General features: G+C 39.8%; 1 long non-coding RNA gene across 1 annotated transcript in view; it reads right to left on the bottom strand.

Annotated features, from left to right (window-relative positions):
* Window positions 1-26,092, bottom strand: part of LOC134758301 (uncharacterized) — a 222,307-nt gene that overhangs the window by 171,879 nt on the left and 24,336 nt on the right. Inside the window, exon 3 of the long non-coding RNA XR_010133338.1 lies at window positions 19,594-19,669. This is a non-coding gene — a long non-coding RNA (uncharacterized lncRNA). The remainder of the gene's footprint in view (window positions 1-19,593; window positions 19,670-26,092) is intronic.

The following is a 26,092-nucleotide window of genomic DNA, read 5'->3' as shown; positions in this document are numbered from 1 at the left end:
ACTGAATGAAGATGTTAAATGCTGTGGTACATATAATAGAAAAAATTGTAATAATTCTTCAACTTCAGACGAATGGTATAATGAATTGAATTATATCCTCCAAAAAGGTATGTTGAAGTCCTAATTCCCAGCACCTTTGAATAGTACCTTATTTGGAAATTGGGTCTTTGCAGATGTGTTCAAGTTAAGATCCACCCTAATCCAATATGACTAGTGTTCTTATAAGAAAAAGAGACGACATACAGAGTCACACAAGGATAGGCCATATGAGGATGGAGACACAGATTGAAGCAACGCATCTACATGGCAAGGGATTGCCTGCAACACCAGAAGCCATGAGAGAGGCCTGGATAAGCTTCTCCCCTACAGCCTTCACAGACAGTATGGCCAGCTAGCATCTTGACTTTGGACTTTTAGCCTCCAGAAATGTGAGAGAATAAATTTCTGTTGTTTTAAGCCACCTGGTTTGTGGTAATTGGTTACCACAGCTCTAGGAAACTAACACAAACAGTAACATCTTTATGTTAGTTGAGAAATAATTTCTTAAAGAAATATGCAGCCAATAAAAATAAAATAGAATGAATTAGACTTAGAAAAAGGAGCACAATGTATTATATGTAAATAGGTAGGGTACGATAGCATATGAGGTTATGAATACTATATGCTAAAACAATTCACTGGTGCATAGAAAAAAGACTGGAAGGAATTTCAAGAAAATATGGAAAGTGGTTGCATTTGCATAGTGAAATATCAGTATGTTTTCTACCTTTTTGGAGTTCTCAATTTTCTTTAATGAAAATCTATTCATAATCATCATAGTTGGTTGAAACTAATCGAGACTCATACCTAGGACTAGGGCTGGACTCATCTCTTATAAAATCCTTGGACTTGAAGTTGATAGGTCTGAACAAAATTGGTTCTAATTAACAAGAAAGAGCATAGGATGGTTAGGTAGGCAACTAAAAACTTCTTGTACATTGTTGTACAATGTACAAGATTGTAAAACAATATGTACAAGTTGTAAAAACATCTTGGTCCATTAGGATTGCTGTAACAGAATACTATAGACTGGGTGGCTTATAAACAACAGGAATTTATTTCTCATACTTCTGGAGACTGGGGAGTCCAAGATCAAGGCTCCAGCAGATTCAGTGTCTGGTGAGGGCTCTCTTCCTCACAGCCAGCTGTCTTCTCATTATAACCTCACATGGTAGAAGGAGCCTCTTTTCTATGAGCACTAATTCCATTTATGAGGGCTCTCCCTTCAGGAACTACTCTCCTCCCAAAGTCTTCACTTCCTAATACCATCACTTTACAGGTTAGGATTTTAATGAATGAATTTTGGGGTAACACAAACATTCAGTCCATTGCATATCAGGTCCTTGTCTACTTCAAGTTTTGATAGAAGCTGTGAAGAGGACAATAAAAATATTATAGCTAATGGGGAGAAGGAAGAGTGTCCTTCCTGAAGAGCAGGTGTTACTACTGAGTGACCATTAGTTCATTGGTAAAGCTCAACTTAATGTGACACATGTTGATTACCTAAGAGCCAATCTTAGAATAGACAAACTAACTTTCAGTATTTTTGTGAAACCAAACACTAGCAAATTCCCTACAGTTCTTTCTTTCACAGAGGTGCATGTTTTACTCAGTCAACCACAAAAGTTACATTCACAAAATTCACTGGTATATATTCACAATTTAGTTGTGCATACCCTGACGTATCAGTTTATTTAAACAGGCATTCATTCATATTTCTTGAAAACCTACCAAAAACCCAACAGTGGATCAATAATTCATAATACAACACTGAACAAAAACATCATGATTCCAACCCTCAAGTATCTTCTAGCCACACTGGAGAAACAGACATTAAACAAAGTATGGCATATAATAGAAAACTATATTGTGACTAAGTGACACAAACAGAAAGCAACAGGTGCCATCATAAGAGCAGATAATAAGGAAAACTATTCTAGCTTGGAAAGACAGGGAAGGTATAGGTAAGATGAGGTTAAACTGATTTCTGGAGAGAAAGGAATTTGCCAAGCAAATTGGCGTAGGAGAGTGATGTTAGTGCTCTGAATAGAAGGAACAGCTTGTGCAAAGTTTCCAAGTCTAGAAATATTCCAGTTGATTTGAGGGGCTAAATGAAGGCAGCGTAATTGGCATGGAATAAGCCAGGCCGGAAGTAGTGAGAGATGAGGGAGTGCACACAGAGCCCTGTAGACAATGTTACAGATCTGGGTCTTAATCCAGAGTGTAATGGAAAGCCACTAATGGAGTTTACTTCCTGACCAGCAGGTGTCACTACTGAGACGACCATTAATTCACTGATAAAACTCAACATTAGTGTGACACATATCACTTAACACTCATGAATGAAAAATAAATTTGCATGCTATATGCCACTGATATTTTTAAGGTTTGTTACACACCAATAGCTGACTGACCCACAGCCTTCCCTTCTTTTAGGAATTGTTTGCAGCTTATGGTCCAGGAAATGTTTTCTCTCTCTCTCTTTTTTTTTTTTGAGACAGAGTTTCACTCTGTCACCCAGGCTGGAGAGCAATAGCACAATCTTGGCTCACTGCAACCTCTGCCTCCTAGGTTCAAGCGATTCTCCTGCCTCAGCCTCCCAGGTAGTTGGGATTACAGGCACTTGCCACCATGCCTGGCTAATTTTTGTATTTTTAGTAGAGACGGGGTTTCGCCATGTTGGCCAGGCTGGTCTTGACCTCCTGACCTAAGGTGATCCACCCACCCCAGCCTCCCAAAGTGCTGAGATTACAGGTGTGAGCCACTGCGCCCGGCCCATTTTCTCTAATTTTTAAAAGCTACTTTTTCTTATTTATTTATTATTTCTAAAATAAATATTTTATTATTTTTTTTAAAAAATTCTATCATTCTCAGGTGTTTGATGTGGAAGGAAGATATTTCAAATAGTTCTCAGGCTATCATTTTGAAATTTGAAACGTGAGTATAACATTGAATCAGTTATGAGATTATTTCAACTGGTTTGATCACAAAAGCTCTAGGAATTTAAGGAAAGACTGAAGTAAGACTGAAGGCTACAAATTCAGGAATCACTTTCAAATTACAACAAAGGACTGCTTCAGGAGTGGCACAACCACTGCCACTTCTGGGCAGAGATAACATGGATTGTTCCTCTGATGGTGGGGGCACCACTAGAACCTCTGCCAACACTGCTACCTCTACACGGCAATGGACCACGTGCCTGTCACTGCCTAGCACCTGGATATCCATTACACTAGTTTCCACATGGACATCTCACACCATTGTGTCTGACCCAGAGCAAGGAAAGTTGGAAGGTGAGTTTCTGGCTTTCACCTTGGAAAGAAGCAAACTCATAAGATAGGAATGTCCTTAAACATAGAAAAGCAGCTTAAAAGGTTTACAGGGATGACTTATAATCACTACTTGGTTATGTTGGAGGTGAAAAAAATTAAAAGTAAACAAGACAAGTCTATATACTTAAGGAATCAAGACTACAGTTCTCAATTACAGTTCACCAAGATAACACACACAGATGCCCTTGTTAGGGCATCTGTCACATAGCAGGCATTCAACAAATGACAAATCAGTCAACCAATCAATAAAACCACAAACCACTGCCATAAAATGAAGCACAATTACCCCTTTATTCCAGACTTTTAGTCTTGCCTTTAATTCTCCAATGAATTGCTTTGTTTTTTTGTTCAAATTTCCATATTTTACTTTATCACCTCTAATCTTCTGGTGCGATGATTTCATTTTATGGTACACGCTTGTCAGACCATGCCAGCTGCACCTACTTACGCCTTACCATCTCCTCGTCCACTGGGTAACAGTCTCTCCTGGAAAAGGTTCATTCTAGGTAGTTGGTCTGAATCAAGAATTTAAAGAGATAGAAGCATCAGTGGGCCAGTGATCCTCAAAACTGTCACTTGAAAGGCACAAATATATCTCCATTTTGGCATGCCTAAAGCTTTTTCCTATAATCTCAATAGTTCAAGGAGACAGGAAAGGGTGGAGAAACAACACACACACACACACACACACACACACACACACACACACGTGTGTGTATATATGTACATATATGTATGTATATAAGTATATGTATGTATACATATATACACACATATATGTGTATATATATATACGTACACATTAGTGTGACACATATCACTTAAGACTCATAAATGAAAAATAAATTTGTATGCTATATGCCACTGATATTTTTAAGGTTTTTTACACAGCAATAGCTGACTGACCCACCCATATGTATATATGTATACATATATACACACACATATGTGTGTGCGTGTGTGTATTTTCTTTCCTGCTTCACTTCCCCTTCCCTCACTTCTGTGTCCTGAACTCACACTTCCAAATAAACTTCCCATCCATGAACCATTGTCACAGTCTCCTTTCAGAAGAACCCAGGTTAAGATTCTCTCTCTTTTCCTCCTACCCTTCCTTCCTTCCTGAGCCTTTTCCTTTTTTCAGTGCTATTACCCATCTACTTTCACACTCTCACATATATATATGAGCGTGTATATATATATGTGTGTGTGTGTAAGTACATATATATTTAGTGTTTCTCCACCCCTTCCTGTCTTCTTGAACTATTGAAATTCCACATGTGAAGTGAAATACAGAAAATAGCAGACCTAAGTTAATGATTTTTCTGGGAAAGACAAGAAAAAAGAAAATATAACTTTCCAACTTTGCTAATGTAAAAATACATTTTACACTTGTGTTTTTGGTAGATTGGGCAATAATGGTTAACCCACACTTTCCAAAATCTTTGGATAGACATTTACTGAACACTAGTCATGTTCCAGAACTGGGTTGGACTCTGGGATAGAGTGGTAAGAAGTGCTGACATTTTACTTACCCAAATCTGCTGTATTTGAACTAGGTCTTCCAGTCAGATGATTCTAATAAGATCAAAATATCTGCTAATCTAAGAAAAAAGTTAATATCACTTCAAAAAAAAGGAAAGGCTAAGGGAAAAAAGAAAGAAAGGAAGGGCAGGAGGAAGAGAGAGAGAATCTCAGCCTGGGTCCTTCTGAAAGCAGATGGTTACAGTGGTTCAGGGACGGGAAGTGATTTGGAAGTGCGAGTTCAGGACGCAGAAGTGAGGGAATGGGAAGTGAAACAGGAAAGAAAAGAGCCATTTCCTTCCCTCCCTCACTTCCTTTCTTCCTTCTTTGTTCCTTCCTTCCTCCCTTCCACATTTCAAAATTCTTCTCAGTTAGATCAAGTATCCAGTCACCTATGGCAGCCAATGGAAAATGGAAATGGAAGGAAAGGAAGGAAGGAACGAACGAAGGAACGAAGGAAGGATGGATCCTGGCAATTGTGATTTTTCTATCAGAAGCATCTAACAGAAACACAGCTCAAATATTTCTGCTTCTCCCACATCGGATAATTACAGCTTTTCCTTACTGATAATCTCATTTGATCTTCAGAACAACCCCATGAAGCAGGTATTATTTTTATTATAGTATTGTGCTTTAAAGTGTGAGCTGTGCTGTGAGACAGCTCGGAATGAAATACGGGCTCCATCACTTGTGAGCTTTGTGACCTTGGACAAACTAACATGTTTATGCCTAAGTCTTCTTTAAATGGGCAATAATAAGTGCAACAACCGTTTGTTGTGAGTATTAAATGAGTTAATATTTGTAAAGTACTTAGAATTGGTCCGGCATATAGTAAGTTAGCTTTTGTAAACACCTGTTTTGTTTTGTTTTGTTTTGTTTTTCTGATGCTCTCAACTGTGGACAGATTTTGAATGCCTTCTGATGCATAAAATAGGAGAAGCACTCACATTAGCAGAATGACTTTGAAATTCTGCACAGTGTGATCCTCAACAGAAACAGTCCTAAACAAGGTTATGGGGGAGCCAAATGCGCAGGACCCAGCCAGGAAGACTTGGAACGAAGGGTTGGGGCTCAGCTGGGAAAGTGTGTTTTGAGCAAATACACATTTCACTGATCAACAGCTTCTTGCAGGATGTCCTCCCTAAGTCATTTCTGTAAAACATAAAATCTCCATTCTAGGCAGGGTGCCATATTTTTCCTTCTCTGCACCCAATGAGAGAGTGCTTCCTTCTCCCTGGCCATTTGCAGGGAAAATGAAGCCAAGATCCCATTTTAGTACAAATGCTCAACTTTTATGGAAATGTGTTTGGATAATTTACAAAGGACACCCCTCCTCTTCCACTCCAGTTGAGAGGTTTTAGAAACTCAGGGGGTTCTTTTCACTGCTTCCTACCCCAATTCTTTGTAGACTGGCAAAGAAGCTTCCTCTCCCTCACTCCTCAGCACCCCACTGACTCTACAATGTCTGGGAGGCCATCAGCATTTAAACAACAACAAAAAATGGTCCTCATCTGAAACCACAGAAACCCTATTTAGCACAATCAGGACTAGAGAGTCATTTAGAGAGCAAGCGCCTTCATTATAATGTGTGAAGCAGAGTCTCAACTGACTATGGAAGTCTTCAGCCTTGAAGGAAGAGAGGGGCTGGGGAGACAGAAAGCAGGAGGGACAGTAGAACATATAAGCCATTTTCCCAACTTGGGAGGTATATTTAACATCGGCAGAAAGCAATCATTGCAAAATGTGTATGTGTTTATTTATTTATTGGATTGAGTATACCCAGTCATCACTTTTTCTCTCTAGGGGCAACTGGAAGAACCACAGAAAATGAGACTCACTCATATCTTGCTTTTACAGCTTAAACTACTCATATCAGACCTCATAAACACAAGTAATCTATTATATTCTCACCAGTTCTCACACCCACCCTTGGATGGCAATACAAATTCCATTTATATTCCTGAGTCCTAAAACCAGAATGGACTCATGCTTCTGGATAGTTATAGCAAGGGTACCAGAAGCTGGCTGTCTGACTCATTCCTGCTTGCAAATTTTATCCATCTACTTTCACACTCTCACAAACACAGGCACACAGACCCAGTGGTCTCCTGTCCACTTTCTAGCCAAAGAATTTCACTCCTATTTCTTCAAAAACTATTTAAGCTTTCTGAGAATTGTGAAGAATTTTCTAAATAAAGTCCCCAAGAACCACAGATCTCTCCCATTTCCTCTATACACCCTTGTCTTCCTCTTATTCCCCACCTACATAACAACATGTTCCCTCATCTATCAAGCTCTGACTGTTTTCCTGTGCCTGTCCCTTTTTATTGATCCAAACAGGTTTTTTTTTTCTTTTCCAATGGACCATGCTTGCCTTTCGCGTTCCCACGCGTGTGAGAGCTGGGAGATCATCTCTCAAACTCCAGCCCTCTTGCTTCTCAGGCAAGACATTGAAGGCATGAGGAAAGAAGGGATTTGTCTGTTCCTGGATGACCATGAAAGTAATTATTACATTGTGACCCAGTATGCCAAGCTGCCAAAGAGGACAGAGATGCATCTTATACAAGTATTCAGTTTGCAAGTCTCTGAGTCATCTTGGAAGAAAAGGAGAGTTGACAACTTCAAGTGAATCCATCCAGCATGTTTACGCTGGTTGTGGAATATAAATTACTAATAGCTATAAGTTACCAGTGTGGGTTAGTGGGATCAGTCGCTGGCCTGGAGACACAGATTTGTAATCATCCCTATAAACTTTATAAAAGTAAAGGAGAAGAAAACTGAATTTAAGTCAATAAGAAAGGAGGGGAAGAAACAAAAATAAATCCAGCTTGCAGCACATTCAGCATTAACTATGACTCTCTGACCTGCTTCCTCATAGTTGTTGGTGCCTGTTGCCCCAGAATCTTGCAGACCCTGTCACAAGACTAAAATTCCCCTTAACTGCTCTATAGATAACAACTTAGGCATTGTGAAACTTAAATTTTCTATTTGGAGATGTTCTTTCAGATCCTGCATACCAGTGAAACTACTAAGAAGAGGCTGACCCACTGAAGAATGTTGTTCCTACATTCTAATGATTTCATCCCCCTTAATACAAGTAGCCAATGACCTCAATTTCCCAGCCCCTCACTCTCCACAATCCCGTTAAAAACTCCAGCCCAGAACTTCTCAAGGAGCTAAATTTAAGTATCCCTCTCATCTCATTCAGCCATCCTGTGATAATTGAACTCTTTCTCTGATGCAAACCTTGCTGTCTCGATGTATTGGTGTGTTACTGCACAGTGGGCATACAAACCTGTTGGTCTGGTAACACATTCAAAATTCATCTCTACTTCTAATGCCATGGGCAATCTGCTTATGCTCTCTGTGATGGTTAATACTGAGTGTCAGTTTGATTGGATTGAAGGATACAAAGTATTGTTCCTGGGTGTGTTTGTGAGGGTGTTACCAAAGGAGATTAACATTTGAGTCAGTGGACTGGGAAAGACAGACCCATCCTCAATCTGGGTGGGCACCATCTAATCAGCAGCCATCAAGGCCAGAATAAAAGCAGGCAGAAGAACATCAAAAGACTAGACTGGCTTAGTATTCTGGCCTACATCTTTCTCCCATGCTGGATGCTTCCTGCCCTCAAACATTGGACTCCCAAGTTCTTCAGCTTTGGGACTCTTGGACCTTTGACCACAGACTGAAGTCTGCACTGTAGGCTTCCCTACTTTTGAGGTTTTGGGACTTGGACTGGCTTTCTTGCCCCTCAGCTTGCAGATGGCCTATTGTGGGACCTTACCTTGTAATTGTGTGAGTCAATACTCCTTAATAAACTCCCCTTTATATATATGTCTATCCTATTAGTTCTATCCCTCTACAGAACCCTGACTAATACATTCCCCAAGTCTCCATTGCCTTGGTTTCCTCATCTATAAAATGGGGATATTGATAGAGCACTCATGAAGTTATTGTAAGGATTAAATGAGGTCCTACATTAAAATAATAAAGAAGTTACTATTTATTGAGCACTGAGCCAAGTGTTTTAAAATCCGTTTTCCAAAGAAAAACACTGAACCTCAGAGAAATTACATAACCTTGTCCAAGGTGACACAGGCACTAAGCAGCAGAGGTAGAACTCAAACCCCTACCTGTTGATGCAACGACAATGCTTCCCCAGCCTGTTACTCTGCTTACCATGGCATCAGATATCACTCTGCCCCATCCCAGGTTCAAAGGCTACAACATTTAAGGGTCTTATCTGCCTGTCTAAGCCACCGAACAACACATATCTTAGCACCTGCTGCTTTACCTGTTTTCTTTAGCCATTTATAACCATATGAACAAAACTTTTAGATTTTACAAAAGCCAAATATGTGAAATTTATCGTCACCGATGATCCTGTTTCGAGCCAAGGACTTGTCAACACCTGGAACTCAGGGTGCAACTGGGCATATCTTTAGAGCTAATTTAATTTACCCAGAGTAACCAGCATGTTCAATTGTGACCGTGAAGCAGCCAGGCAAACCTTAAATCTAGAACAGCTGAATATATTTTGGGATTTTTTTTTTTTCCCCTTCCTCACTCAGCTAGCAGCAATCAGTGCCAAGTGTCCAGCAAATGTCATCTAGGCGCTGGCCAGGCACAAAGTCTCCTGGGTAGTTCTGTGACCACATGGCTCTGTCTTGCTGAGCGTGGCTTGGCTACATCTCCCCACTTATACCCCCTCCTTCAGTTCCATCTCTATTGTTTTGAGTTATTATTCTCCACAAAGCACTGAACTGGACTCTGAGTAGAGTGCAGAGATAATCATGAAGAGATCTCTACACTCTGGGCACTTAACATGTTATCAAAGTGGATTAAACAAAAACATAATTAGCAGTGTGCTTACCCTAACAGTTGTCCAGATAAAGTGATATAGAAGATGGAAGAACAAGGAAGGGTAAGGTACAATTATTATAGGAAAGAACTTGCTGAGGAGGTAATATTGAGATGGGTCTAAGGGTTTACTTATCCATCTCTTCTTCCCAAGGTCATGACCCTGGGGGAGGGGAGGTTCTAACATCAGCCATGTTCTGTGCCAGAATCTGCCTAAACAATCCATTCTTCATATCTATCTGTTTTTTATTTAGTACTAAAGGCTGACTTCATGGACATCCTCAAATGAGCACAATAGTCCACTGTATATTCTCCAAAGTCTAAATAACTCAGTCTTCATTAGCACAATGTTGAGGATACCAAGTGTGATGGTTAATTTTATGTGTCAGTTTGACTGGGCCACAGGATGGCCAGATATCTGATTACACATTAGTTCTGGATATTTCTGTGAGGTTATTTCCAGAAGAGATTAGGATTTGAATTGGTAGACTGAGTAAAGCAGATGGCCCTCCACAATGTGAGGGGGCATCATCCAATCTGTTGAAGGCTTAAATAGAACTAAAAGGTGGAAGAAGGTTGAATTTGTTCGTTGTCTGACTGCATGAGCTAGTAAGTAAATCTTTTCCTATCCTTGGAGCTCCTGGTTCTCAGGCCTTCGGGCTTGGACTTGAATTTATAGCACTGGCTCTCAGTCCATTAAACTACACCACCAGCTTTTCTGGATCTCCAGCTTGCAGACAAGCAGATTGTGACATTTCTCAGTCTTCATAATTGAGTAAGCCAATACCTTATAATCTCCTACGTTAGATAAATATATAGATATATCCTGTTAGTTCTGTTTATCTCGAGAGCCCTCACTAACATACCAAGTGATATGGTTTGGCTCTGTGTCCCCACCCAAATCTCATGTTGAATTGTAATTCCCAATTTTGGGAAAGGGACCTGCTGGGAGGTGACTAGATCATGGGGGTGGATTTCTTCCATGCTGTTCTCGTGAGAGTGAGTGAGCGCTCATGAGATCTGATAGTTTAAAAGTGTGTGGCACTTCCCCAACCCCTTCTCCTATTCTGTCAGGGTAAGACATGCTTGCTTCCCCTTAGCCTTCCACCATGATTGTAAGTTTCCTGAGGCCTCCCCAGCCATGCTTCCTGTTAAGCCTGCAGAGCTATGAGTAAATTAAACCTCTTTTCTTCATAAATTCCCCAGACTCAGGTAGTTCTTTATAGCACTGTGAGAACGAATACACCAAATATTCAGTGTAAACCCATTCCTTAGGAGAAATACTTCCTGTTTTCCCCAAAAGCACAGTTGTGATAAAGATATACCCAATTTACAGTCATAAACAGGACACTGAATACCACGGAAGACAGCCAATTTATGGCTGGTTCAACAGCTTTTCTTGTTCCTTTACCTTCTTGTTACCACATACACGGAGCACTGGCCTGCCTGAGCTCAGCCCCATGGACTTCTCCCCCAACCCAGGCACACCTAGTGCACAAAGGCCTGGCACAGGCCTTCAACCAGCTGGTTCTCAGGCTTTTGCATGCGCTTCCGTTTTTCCAAGGTGCAGGCGGCTCTTCCTCAAATTGGAATAGTAAGATCTCAGATTTGTGCTTTGCATGGGCACGTAGAGGAAGCAGCCTCTTGAGTTCACATTGAGAACAGACTGCCAGGCTGAACAATCTTAAAAGGAGATATTTGTTCTTCTAATGCCCAGCCTCTCTCAACTTGTGTTTGGGTCTGCTCAATCCTCATGCAGACTATGCTACTCCAGTTACCTCTGCTCCTCATGAGCAGAAGCTAGCTGCCCAGCTGCTGAGAACATAGTCCATGTGTGAGAATGCCACTTCAGACCTCGGTAGGATTGTCTCCCAACTGGTTTATGCTCTGTTAGAGTGACACACCACCTATGCCACTACTTTCTTAATATATTTTTATTGATCCAGATAGATTCACTTCTGAAACTTAGCATGGTCCTAGGCAATAATATCTATAAAATCATAGTTTGATGTTCCAATTCTATATTTGCTATACATTGAAATAGATATATGACTGTCAAATTTTTTAAAAGTAATTGCCGCTCTACCACTTACGATCATTTGGCTTACCACCAGGGATGTGGGCAGACCACACTTAGGGAATTGCCTTCTGATGCTACAGTTCTATTATTATCACAGAAGTGGTTTGAATCTGCAAGAAGGAAGGGAGAGGTGGTACTAGTTCACTGAGGAAAACAGCATAGTGAAATAGATGAAATTAAAAAATGTAAGATAACAGCAGGAAGCACAGATTCAAAGGTTTTTAAATAGAGATAAGAGCTGCACTGATCTCTGGAGAGGAAAAAGTGTCCATTCTTGGCCTGTTTTTTCCAAGCCAGTGAGTAAATTTCTATTTGTGTTTAGAGAAGGGAATGTTGTTTTGTGCCCTTACTTGAAAAGAAAAGAAAGGATTTTACACATCTCTCTGTTTCAATTGGATAGAGAGGGCATTTCCTTTAATTTCCACCAGCATGTTTTTGTTTGTAGCTTGGGGTTGCCAGTTGAAAGAAAATGACAGCATTTTGCTGTACATATCAGAATGTGTACAGATGGCATAGTTTTTTATGAGACCTGAATCTATCTGTAAAGAAAAAGCCATGGGATACAATTAATTCGCTAAATTTCAAACTCTATTTTTTGTGTGTGGGGGAACCAAAATCTTTTGTTTTTTGTTTTTGTTTTTGTTTTTTTGAGATGGAGTTTTGCTCTTTTTGCCCAGGCTGGAGTGCAATGGTGCCATTTTGGCTCACTGCAACCTCCACCTCCCAGGTTCAAGCGATTCTCCTGCTTCAGCCTCCCGAGTAGCTGGGATTACAGGCGCCCGCCACCATGCCTGGCTAATTTTTTGTATTTTTATTAGAGACAGGATTTCACCATGTTGGCCAAGCTGGTCTCAAACTCCTGACCTCAGATGATCCACCCGCCTCAGCCTCCCAAAGTGCTGGGATTACAGGCATGAGCCACTGCACCAGGCCGAACCAAAATCTTAATGGAAGTTTTCAAAATATGCTTAGCATAACCATAAAATATGTTGGCATTTTCTCCATGTATATCTACCGTCTCCCCAGAAGACCATCTAGGTCACAGGTCTTGAAACTTTCCATACCATAAAAGGAGGAGCAACTCTGGGGAAAATTATTGATGTTGACAATATTTGTTTTTAATTATCCAACTTTGAATTTGAACACCTTTTCCTCTTTTGTAGTCTCCATTCCTCATGATACACGACACACATTCTAAAGGTTTCTGGAAACTTTTTCCATCACCTTGACAAAGATATTCACAGGAAAGCCTCTGACCTCATTCACCCCCGATAATATCTGCCACTGTTCCTCCTCCAGACACATTTGCAGGCTCTGACCTCACAGAAAGGATAGAGTGAGGAGACGAGAGTGTGGCATATTGGAAAGAGTATTATATTTGCAGTAAAACGAGCTGAGTTCAAACCCCAAGTCAGACCATGTGACTAACTGCTTGTCTTAGGGAAAGCAAACTTTTCTTCCAAACAGAGCCAATTTACCTGGTTTGCTCTGGTGGCAGTTGAAATATTTTTGTGATTATAAATAGTTGTTGCCCCAAGATTCCTTGGTGTACCTTCCCATGGCCCCAGCCATCCTAACTTACTCCTGGGGAACTCCAGGACCTATGGCCAGAGTACTTCCAAATCGTCTCTGCCTGTGTTTTTCCGATTGCTAAATATGTCAAATATCTTTCTTGGTCTCTGTGCCCTAATCTGTATAATGGAGTAATAAGAATACAAACCTCAAGGATTATCATGGTGATTAAAAGAAAAAAAATGAAAGCATCTGACATTTAACAAATGATCAACAAATGCTAATTGTCTTTGCTCTTCATGTCAAAAGGATTCAGCCTTCAATCACAGAGAACTTTCTTTCCCATTAATACAAATAAGTATTTTCAAACTCAGGACTCAAAAGATACCCCTCAACACACACACACACACACACACACACACACACACACACAGACACACATAGGGCCCTTGTCACAACAATTTTGTAGCCCAAAGATCAGAGGGCCTTGCTAATGTCACAGCCCTTAATACCAGGCAAACATGGTGATAGCCTTGAAAATACAGAGTTCCATGTCACCAAAATCTTAGCTCTCTCATGTCCTTCCCTCCCTGCCTCTAAACTCCCTTTCATGGGCTGTCAGATCAATTTTACAGCATGTTTGAGTAAGCTGATGAGGACCTGAGGGAGCAGCCCCAGCTCTGCACTGGACTAATGAAGAGGGGAGCTGGGTTGCTGAATGCAGGGGAAAGCAAACTCCTCTTTCCTGTTCAAAATATGTACTGAAAAAAGACCATTTTTGCTCAGTTGTGCAGTTTTTTTAATGTCCCCCAGTCATTTGAGCCCAAAAGTATAAATCCGAGCTTATGCCTGACACGGATTTTTCTCAATCAGCCTATTTTAATTGCATAAATGTTCATCTTTGTCTTGAAGGGAAAATATAATACATAGTTCAGTGGAAAAGGATGTCGCCTTGATTGGTATAATTAAGACTTTCTGTTCCAATGCACTGTTAAAAGACCAGAAGCCATACAGGTTTTCTCCTTTCATATCACCTCAAAAAACTAAAGAGCTTTTACCCCCTTCTGTTTTTCCGTTTTTATTTTTTTAATTAAAAAAGAGTATATGCAGAGGCAAAAAAAATTACTTATATTGCTGCCATTAAATATCCTCATCCTTCCCAAACTCTAAGGTGATTTTTTTATGTGTTTTGCATGTATTGCAATAATGTCAGTATCAAGGAGGAGTCTCCACAGGGTGACATAGTGGAGGCCTCCTCTCTTGCCAGGAAACTGAGAGTTTGCTTTGAGCTCTCTTGCACACCCAAAGTTGCCACTGGGTTAGAAGTTTCTAGTTGTTTTAAGAAAACATGGTTTAGCTTTTGTATCAATTATAAAACATTGTTTAGACCCATCATGGGTTAAATTGTGTCCCTCCAAGAGCTATTATTAAGTCCTAACCCCCAGCACCAGTGAATCCAGTGAATGTGCCTTCATTTGCAAATAGTCTTTGCAGATGTAATCAAATTAAGAGGAAGTCGTGCTGGATTACAATCAGCAAAAATCCAATGACTGCTGTCCTTATGAGAAGTCCATGTAGAGATACAGAGATGCAGATGCACAGGGAAGAAAGCCAGTGAAGACAAAGGCAGAGATGGCAGTGATACAGCCACAAGCCAAGGGATGCCAAGAATTGCCAGCAATCGTCAATTGCTGGAAGAGGCAAAGAAGGATTCTTCTCTAGAGCGGCTAGAGGGAGCATGGCCCCACTGACACCTTGATTTCAGAATTTTGGCATCCAGAACTGTAAGAGAGTAAATTTCTATTGCATTAGTTCACTCGGTTTGTGGTAATTTCTTACAACATCCTTAGGATACTAATATAAACCCAATTCCTAGGATTCAACAAGGAAAAAAGAAGATAACACTGCCTACCATTTTGTGGGAACAAGATAACATGGCCAAGGCTCCTAAACAGGTTGAAGTACATGCTGCTTTTACAAGCCCAACCTGAGGAAAAAGTGTGACTGCATCCTTGTTGCCTGCAACAGTCTCTCCTGACTTCCTCCAGAGCATTCTGGTGCTTCAGATTCTCTTTGCCATTTTATTTTGTTTTATTTTATTATTTTTTGAGACTGAGTTTTACTCTTGTCACCCAGGCTGGAGTGCAACGGCATGACCTCGGCTCACTGCAACCTCCACCTCCAGGGTTCAAGCGATTCTCCTGACTCAGCCTCCCGAGTAGCTGAGATTACAGGCACCCACCACCCACCTAGCTAATTTTTGTATTTTTAGTAGAGATGGGGTTTCACCATGTTGGTCAGGCTGGTCTCGAACTCCTGACCTCAGGTGATCCACTGACCTCAGGTGATCCACCTGCCTCAGCCTCCCAAAGTGCTGGGATTATAGGCATGAGCCACCACACCCGGCCCTCTTTACCCTTGTAGAATTTCCAAGTTACAGGACTGGGAAAAGCCAATTTGCAACCAAAACACACATATTGGGGTCAAACATACACGACGTCGAATCCCTGCTCAGCCACTGATTAACTCTGTTTTCGCAGGGTGTTAGGAGATCTCCCTGAGCCTCATTGGCCCATTTCCAAGTTGGGGAGAGTAATGCCAACTTCACATGGTTTGGAGATGTTTACATAAAGTAATTTATGTTAAAATTCTGGTATCCACCAGTTCCACAGTAAAATGTAATTTCCCTCATTTCCCCTTCCCAAGAGACGTACATACTATTAATTAAAGATCGCAAGTAGACGTTACACACTGCTGGTTAAAATGCAAATTAGTTCGGCCACCATGGAAAGCAGTTTGGACATTTTTCAAATAACTAAAAATACAACTACCATTTGACCCAGCAACTCCATTACTGGGTATTTACTCAAAGGAAAATAAATTGTTCTTCCAAAAAGACACATGCACTCACACGTTCATCCCAGCACTATCACAATAGCAAAGACATGGAATAATCTAGGTGCTAGTAAGTGGCAACTGGATAAAGAAAATGTGGTACATACACAACATGGAATACTATGCAGCCATAAAAAGAATGAAATCATGTCCTTTGCAGCAACATGGATGCAGCGGAGGCCATTTATACTAAGCCAAGTAATGCAGAAACAAAACCAAATACCATGTGTTCTCACTTATAAGTGGGAGCTAAACTCTGGATACACACAGACACAAAGATAGGAAAATAAGCACTAGAGATTCCAAAGAGAGGGAGGCAGGGAGTGGAAAAGGATTGAAAAACTGCCAATTGGGAGTACTGTGTTCACTACCTGGGCGACAAGATCATCAGAAGCCCAAACATCAGCATTATGCAATATACCCAGGTGGCAAACTTGCACATGTACCCTCTGAATCTAAAATTAAAAATAACAATAATAAAGATTGCAAGAAGATGAGTGCAGAGAAGTCAGATAAAACAAGGAGAAGATTAAGAGTCCCTGAGGACAGAGGTTGTCTGGAACCCACCATGGGCCAGGTACTCGGCTAAATCCTTTACAAGTGCTGGTTCGGAGGCTCCTCACGTATAACCTATGAAGCAGGTGCTATTTCGTCCCAGTTTTCTGGAAAGAAACTAAAGCTTACAGCTTTAGTTTAGAACTTTAAGTTTAGAACTTATCTGCCACAAGACTATTAATATTTTCAGACCAGATAATGTTTTATAAGTTGGTGCTGTTCTGTGCATTGTAGGACATTTAGCCACATTCCTGGCCTCTACCCATTAAAACAGCCCTCTCCCTCAACTGGGACAACTGAAAACGCCTATAGACATTGCCAAATGTCCCCTGGGGAGCAAAATTACCCCAGCTGAAAACCACTGGTTTAGAGAGATTAGCTATTATTCCAACATCACAAAGCCAGCATAACCTAGGTTTTCAAAACCTATGTGAGTATTGTTAGCCAAGAATGACAGAGAAGGTGATCTTTTGCCCTAAAACAGAGACAACTGACTTTTCTCCCTGTTGCCCTGGTAATGCTGGCTTTTGATGAGAGCAGAAGGAGGTACTGTTTATACGCAAGGCAAATAAGAAGACAGAGTGAGGATACAGGGCTTGAATCAGGAAGATTCTTCACGGGTTTTAAGGTAGGCAGTAGAAGATACACTAATCCACCCTGCAGTGTGGGGCAAACTCTCTTTCCATATTAACTGCATTTTTAGATAGTCTCATAGTAAACTGCATTGAAGAAATCCATGCCCAGCCTGACTTGCAGCTACATGTGGCCAGGTGACGTATATCTGGCCAATGGGATGTGAGTGGGAGTGATGCTGGCTTCTTTGGAGACATGTGCTTAAAAGGAAGGCGGATCCTTTCCTGCTTAGTCTCTGCTCCATCCTGATGCTTGGTGGATGGATATAGGATGAGCCATCTAGCACCATGTAGACAAGGACAACGTGTTAGAGATGGCAGAGCAATGAGACAGAAGCTGCCTGGGCCCTGGCAATTTTGCAGACCAGAACTTCCAGACCACCTGAACTTTTAGATGAGAGCAAACCAAGCTTCCATCTTTCTTTAAGCCACTGTCATTTTGGGCCTCTGCCATCAACAGCTGAGGCAATAGCTAGATCTCTCTAATACAAGGTATAGATGCCTTCAGAATAATACATTAGGCCGTGTGAGATTTGCATTTAATAGGGCCCATACCTTCACCTAAGTAATTACTCAGTGGTTGAAACCCAGCTACTGATGAAAAATAGGCAGGAAAATAGGTGGAAAGCAGTCTTCCTAATCTCTCTAAATCATACTATATGAGTAATTATGGTAGGTAATATTCATTGAATGGTTACATGTGCCAATAATTGTTATAAGTGTTTCATATACACTCACTTATTGAATGCATACCTCAATCCCCTGAAGTATGTATGATTATAATCTCCATTTTAAAATAATAGAAACTGAGGAAAAATAAGATCAAATAAGTTGCCTAAAGTCACCCAGCTTATAAACACAGGGTAGAAATTTGAGCTCAGCCAACTCCATGCCAAAATGTCAAAACCTGCACCTTCAACTCCTGCTCTGCCAACTCAGATATCCACCCCTCGGTGCAGAAGGATTTAATGATTTTCTCCTTCTCTCTAGTTCTACAGACCTGTGGTTCCATAGATCCCTCGGCTGGAGGACTGCCTTTCATATGTTGTATATGTAATTATTTGGTGCAATCACCATGGTTATTAGAAATAGGTGACTCAGCCTTAAATATCTGATAGTTATAACTGAATACCAAGCAAAGTAAATGTTACTCTCTGGGGGAAATCTCTAGTTTAATAACATAGGTGGTAAAACAAAATTTTACAGTTGTCCTTGATGAGTCACTTTGGATAGGAAAGTTTTCTAGATAACTAAAAATTTAGTCATTTTAGCTATAGAAAATTTAAAAAACTTATGAAGGACTTCAACTTTGGAGAAGATGGAGTGAATGTGCTTTTTCCTATTCCTTCTGTTAAGTACATTTAAAACCTTGGATGTTATAGGTAAAATAAATATGAGAAGGCTATGAAAAGTAGAGAGAAGAAGATAGGCCAGCTAGGGAACTCAGGGCCCAAGCTCCTTCCCTCATATATCCCAAACTGTTCCTAAGGAAGCCAGCAGCCCGTAGACGTGAGCAAGCACAGACAAAATAAAGCTCAACAGAAGCCTGCTTCCTCCACCAAAGGACCAGGAACAGGGCAACCCAACAAGCGAACCAAGCTTCCATCTTTCAAGTCAGAAAACTTCCAGAAAATAGCAGCTCATCTCCAGCCAAACCCAGCAGAAAATTCTGTGCTCCACTCATGTCTGCAAAGGTCCAGTAAAAAGCCTAGATTTCTGTCCCAACTGAGATGTAATGAGGCTCCCCAGTTCCCCACTGGGAGAAAGAGGATATCAAAGGAGGCTGAATATAAAAATAGGACCTTCATCTTTGCTGGGCAGTAGTAGCACCCCACATGGAAGTAACTGGGTGCACCTCCCACTCCACACTAAGTTGGTGTCCGAGGAGGCTTAGTGGAAAGTTAGGATTTTCAATACAACCCAGTGGTAGTGGGGCTGGCCCTCCACCTCTCCACCACAATGTTGGTGGGGGTTATGTGGGGAGAAGTAAGAAGGTATTCCTACCTCTTCCAGCCAAGGAGGTATCAGTGGAAGCTCAGAAAAGATCTGGAGCTCTCACCTTACTCACCAGTAATGAGGACCCTCCCCGCATTGGATGTCAATGGAGGCCGAGTGGGGAAGTGGAACTTCTTCCCATACCTGACAGTAGTAAGGTGGCACTCACCCCTTCAATTCAATAATACGATGGTGTCCACTTTCATCACTCTTATTCACCACAGGGATGGAAGTTCTAGCCAGTGCTGTAAGGTGAAAACAAACAACAACAATGGAAATAAAAGACATGCAAGTGAAAATGGAAATAAAGAAATTAAAACTGTCCCAACAGACACTGAAAATTAAAAGGCAATAAATACCATTTGCAATTGAAAAATAAAAATGCTTAGTTTTAAATCTAACAAAACATACACAGGGCTTGTATGCTAAAAATTACAAAACACTGATGAAATAAATTACAGATCAAAATAAATGGAGAGACATGCTGAGTTCATGATTTGAAAAAAGCAACACAATAAATACATCAATTCTCTTCAAATTGATATGCACATTTAATGCAATTCCCATAAAAACTCCAGCAAGATTTTTTGTAGGCATAGATAGGTTCATTCTAAAATTTAAATGCAAAAGCAAAGGAACTAGAATAGCTAAAACCATTTTGCAAAATAATAAAGTGGAAGGAATCAGTCCTCCTGATTTTAAGACATATTATATAGCTACAGTAGTTAAGACTGTGTGGTCTTGGTGGAGGGACAGACATATAGATCAATAGAAGAGAATAAAAATCCAGAAATCGGTCCACAAATATATCCCCATCTGATCTTCGACAAAGTTATACAAAAGCAATTCAACAAAAGAAATGGAGACTTTTCACACATGGTGTTGAAGCAATTGAATCCATAGGAAAAACAATGAAACTTGACCTAAGCTTCACACCTAATACAAATATTAATTCAAAATTATAAACTTAAATGTAAAACATAAAGCTACAAAACTTATAAGAAAAAACAGAGGATAAGAATCTTCAGGATTTAGGGTTAGGCAAGGAGATCTTACACTTGACAGCAAAAGCATGAACCATAAAAGGAAAAATTGGTAAACTGAATTTCATCAAAAGTAAAAGCTTTTGTTCTGCAAAAGATCCTGTTGAAAGGATGAAAAAACAAGCTACAGACTGGGAGAGAATATTTGTAAACCACATAGCTAGTAAAGAACTAATATATATATATATATGTAGATATTTCTCCAAACTCTGAAGTTAAAAAAAAAAACCTAAACAATCTAATTAGAAAATGGGCAAAGGACATGAATAAACATTTCACTACAGAAGACATACAGGTGGCAAACAAGCACATGAAAAGATGTGGAAGATCATTAGCCATTAGTCAAGTACAGATGAAAACCACAATGAGATATCATTACACACTTATCAGAATGATTGAAATTAAAAATAGTTATAATACCAAATGCTGGCGAGGAAGCAGTAAAACTGAATCACTCATACATTGCTGATGGGAATTTTAAATGGCACAGCTACTCTGGAAGAGTTTGACAGTTTCTTACAAAACTAAACATGTAACTACCATAGGACCCTGGAACTGCACCCGCTAGGCATTCGTTATGAAGTAATAAAAACATATGTTCACATAAAAATGTGTACATGGAAAATTATAGCAAATTGATTCATAATAGTCCCAAACAGGAAACAACTCAGATGTCCTTCAATGGGTGAATAGTGAGACAAACTGTGGTATATCAATACCATGAATACTACTCAGCAATAAAAAGGAATGAATTATTGATATACACAATGATATGAATGAATTGTCAAGGATCTATGCCAAATGAAAAAAGCCAATTCTGAAAGCTTACACACCATAAGGCCCTTTTATATAACATCCTCAAAATGACAAAATTATAGTAATGGTTAAGAAAGAAATGAAGGACTCTGTGGTCATAAAAAGGCAGGAGGAGAAATACCTGTAGTGATGCACCTGTTGTGTATCTTGACTGCATTTGTGTTAATAGCCAGTTGTGATCTTTAGTATAGATTTGCAAGATGTTACCACAGTGGGGAACTGGATAAAGGGTACATAGGATCTTTTTATATTATTTCTTACAACTGCACATTTACTATAATTACCTCAAAATTAAAAGCTTAATTAAAGCAATTTGCACATTTGTGAGTCTTTCATAGTTATCTACTTTCCCAATATATTGATTATATTTTAACCTTCTCTAATGACCCAATGTCTCCTCACACTGTCTTCCTTTTACTTTTGTTTTCTATAGCACTTATCACTTCTAGCATGTTAGAACATAATTTAATGCTTCATGTTTACTTTTTACCATTTATTTTCCCCCACTAGAATAAAAGCACACCAGGGTCGGGTCTTAATCTGTAAGACCCTGTATTGTTTAATAATCCATTCCAAGTTCCTAGAATGGTACTTGGCACATAATAAGTGCTCAATAAATAGGTGTTGAACAAAGAGGTAAATTATTATAAATATCAGTGTATTAGGGTTCTCCAGGGAAACAGAATCAACAGAATGTGTATGTATATGTAGAGAAAGATACTTATTTTAAAGAATTTGCTCACACAATTACAGAGGCTAGCAAGTCCAAAATCTGCAGAGAGGGCAGCAGGCTGAAGACCCAGAAAAAAAGCCAATATAGCTCAAGACCAAAGGCCATGTGCTGCAGAATTCTCTCTTGCTCAGAGGAGATCAGTTTTTTTTTTCTACTCAGGACTTCAATTGATTGGATGAGGCCCACTCACATCATAGAGGGAAATCTGCTTTACTTGAAATCTACTGATTTAAATGTAATTCAAAAACACATCAGAGAAACATCTAGAATAATGTTTGACCAAGTATCTGGGCACCATGACCCAGACAGGTTGACACATAAAATTAACCATCACAATCAGTTATTGTACTAGGCTAAAATAGAAAAAAACCCTTGGAGTCTGTATGTATGTAGGATTACACACCCCTTCACTTAATCGTCATAAACTACTGTGCTTTTTACTGTGAGCAATTTATGTCTTCTTGTTTACCAGCAGGCTAGTAACAACCATATTTGCAGCAGTACTAATAGCAACCTCTGAATTTTCTATAATTTGCTGCTTTTAACATTTATAAATTTGGGAATTATTTAGACAAGTTTGTTACATCAATGCAAAGAAAAAGATTAGCAGGTCCTAAGAGAGGCCTGAAGATGCTCACCTGTGAACAAAGTGCAAGAGATTCAGAATAGACATAACTTGGAGCTCAGAGGCTATTTTTCTTATATCTTGGGCCTCAGCTGTGATCCTAATAATTAAGATCCCCTTGCAAAAAAGAAGCTAAAGCTAAAAATGCACAGGCAAATTTATTTATTTATTTTTATTTTTATTTTATTTTTATTATTATACTTTAAGTTTTAGGGTACATGTGCACAACGTGCAGGTTAGTTACATATGTATACATGTGACATGCTGGTGCGCTGCACCCACTAACTCGTCATCTAGCATTAGGTATATCTCCCAATGCTATCCCTCCCCCCTCCCCCCACCCCACAACAGCCCCCAGAGTGTGATGTTCCCCTTCCTGCGTCCATGTGTTCTCATTGTTCAATTCCCACCTATGAGTGAGAATATGGGGTGTTTGGTTTTTTGTTCTTGTGATAGTTTACTGAGAATGATGATTTCCAATTTCATCCATGTCCCTACAAAGGACATGAACTCTTCATTTTTTATGGCTGCATAGTATTCCATGGTGTATATGTGCCACATTTTCTTAATCCAGTCTATCATTGTTGGACATTTGGGTTGCTTCCAAGTCTTTGCTATTGTGAATAGTGCCACAATAAACATACATGTGCATGTGTCTTTATAGCAGCATGATTTATAGTCCTTTGGGTATATACCCAGTAATGGGATGGCTGGGTCAAATGGTATTTCTAGTTCTAGATCCCTGAGGAATCGCCACACTGACTTCCACAATGGTTGAACTAGTTTACAGTCCCACCAACAGTGTAAAAGTGTTCCTATTTCTCCACATCCTCTCCAGCACCTGTTGTTTCCTGACTTTTTAATGATTGCCATTCTAACTGGTGTGAGATGGTATCTCATTGTGGTTTTGATTTGCATTTCTCTGATGGCCAGTGATGATGAGCATTTTTTCATGTGGTGTTTTTTGGCTGCATAAATGTCTTCTTTTGAGAATTGTCTGTTCATGTCCTTTGCCCACTTTTTGATGGGGTTGTTTGTTTTTTTCTTGTAAATTTGTTTGAGTTCATTGTAGATTCTGGATATTAGCCCTTTGTCAGATGAGTAGGTTGCGAAAATTTTCTCCCATTTTATGGGTTGCCTGTTCACTCTGATGGTAGTTTCTTTTGCTGTGCAGAAGCTCTTTAGTTTAATTAGATCCCATTTGTCAATTTTGGCTTTTGTTGCCATTGCTTTTGGTGTTTTAGACATGAAGTCCTTGCCTGTGCCTATGTCCTGAATGGTAATGCCTAGGTTTTCTTCTAGGGTTTTTATGGTTTTAGGTCTAACATGTAAGTCTTTAATCCATCTTGAATTAATTTTTGTATAAGGTGTAAGGAAGGGATCCAGTTTCAGCTTTCTACATATGGCTAGCCAGTTTTCCCAGCACCATTTATTAAATAGGGAATCCTTTCCCCATTGCTTGTTTTTCTCAGGTTTGTCAAAGATCAGGTAGTTGTAGATATGTGGCATTATTTCTGAGGGCTCTGTTCTGTTCCATTGATCTATATCTCTGTTTTGGTACCAGTACCATGCTGTTTTGGTTACTGTAGCCTTGTAGTACAGTTTGAAGTCAGGTAGCGTGATGCCTCCGGCTTTGTTCTTTTGGCTTAGGATTGACTTGGTGATGCGGGCTCTTTTTTGGTTCCACATGAACTTTAAAGTATTTTTTTCCAATTCTGTGAAGAAAGTCATTGGTAGCTTGATGGGGATGGCACTGAATCTATAAATTACCTTGGGCAGTATGGCCATTTTCACGATATTGATTCTTCCTACCCATGAGCATGGAATGTTCTTCCATTTGTTTGTATCCTCTTTTATTTCATTGAGCAGTGGTTTGTAGTTCTCCTTGAAGAGGTCCTTCACGTCCCTTGTAAGGTGGATTCTTAGGTATTTTATTCTCTTTGAAGCAATTGTGAATGGGAATTCACTCATGATTTGGCTCTCTGTTTGTCTGTTATTGGTGTATAAGAATGCTTGTGATTTTTGTACATTGATTTTGTATCCTGAGACTTTGCTGAAGTTGCTTATCAGCTTAAGGAGATTTTGGGCTGAGACAGTGGGGTTTTCTAGATATACAATCATTTAAAGCGGCCCGTTTAAAGCCAGACCATGGTCTCTGTTATGTCCTGGGTCCAAACTGGTCTTAGTTTTGATTTTCAAAAGAGCGTACCTTCAGACAAATACTTAGGAACTGGTAGTTCATCTGGGAGATGATCCCACACGTCCTGTGAGGAAGTGAGAAATCTGAGACAGGGAAGAAAGAAAAGCCAATAAAGAGTACATCAAAGAGCAGATAAACATGTTGGGCAACTGAGACTCAACCCCTGTGGTGACCCTCTGAGGCATCAGGTATAACACCCCACAGCATTGTCCCACTGCAGACAGGTGGCTTGGGGTTATTATCCACTACCCCATACTGCCAGGTTGTGTTTGGCTCCTGGAGAGAAAGCTCCTAAGGAGCTGAGAAAGGTCTCAGGTGAAGCAGATGAACGATCTGCTGCTTGAAGTGGGAAGATGTTAGCATGCTGAGAAGTCTACTAGGACTGCCAGTTAATTCAGAGGGGGCAGGAGGACAGGTGAGAAAAACGTCGACAGTGTCCGTTACTCACAGATGGCTTACTCTCAATCAGTCAGGATGGTAAGACAAAGAGACCAAGACAGAAAATCAACAAAGAAACACAGGAGTTAAACTATACACTAGACCAAATAGGCCCAACTGACATTTACAGAACAAATCACCCAACTGCTGAACAGTACACATTATTTGTATCCACACATGGAACATTCTCCAGAACAGACCATATCTTAAGCCACAAAGCGAGCCTCAACAAATCCCAAAATCATATCAATTTCTTTTCTGACCACAGTGGAATAAAACTAGAAATCAATAACAAGAGGAACACCAGAAAACATACAAACACATGGAAATCAAACAACATGTTCCTGAATGATCAATGGGTCAGTAAAGAAATTAAAAAAGAAAATTTTTAAATTTCTGAAACAACTAAAAATGGAAATGCAACATCCTAAAATCTGTGGGATACAGCAAAAGCAGCACTAAGAGGGAAATTTATAGCAATAAACATACCAAAAAAGTAGAAAGACTTCAACTGAATAATCTTGCACCTCAAGGAACTAGAAAAGCAAGAACAAACTGACTCAAAATTAGTAAAGGAAAATAAAAAGGATCAGAGCGGAAATAAATGAAATTGAGACAAAAAATACAGAAGATCAGCAAAATTAAAAGTTGGTTTTTTGAAAAGATAAATAAAATTGACAAACCATTAGGTAGATTAAGAAAAACAGAGCGCAGACCTAAATGAAATTAGAAATAAATAAGGAGACTAACAACTGAGACTACTGAAACACAAAGAATCCTTAGAAACTATTAGGAACAACTATATACCAACAA

This window comes from Gorilla gorilla, chromosome 3, assembly GCF_029281585.2.
Source record: "Gorilla gorilla gorilla isolate KB3781 chromosome 3, NHGRI_mGorGor1-v2.1_pri, whole genome shotgun sequence".
Lineage (NCBI taxonomy): Eukaryota > Metazoa > Chordata > Mammalia > Primates > Hominidae > Gorilla > Gorilla gorilla.
Note: the sequence above shows the minus strand (reverse complement) of the source record. Positions and strands in the feature narration are given on the sequence as shown.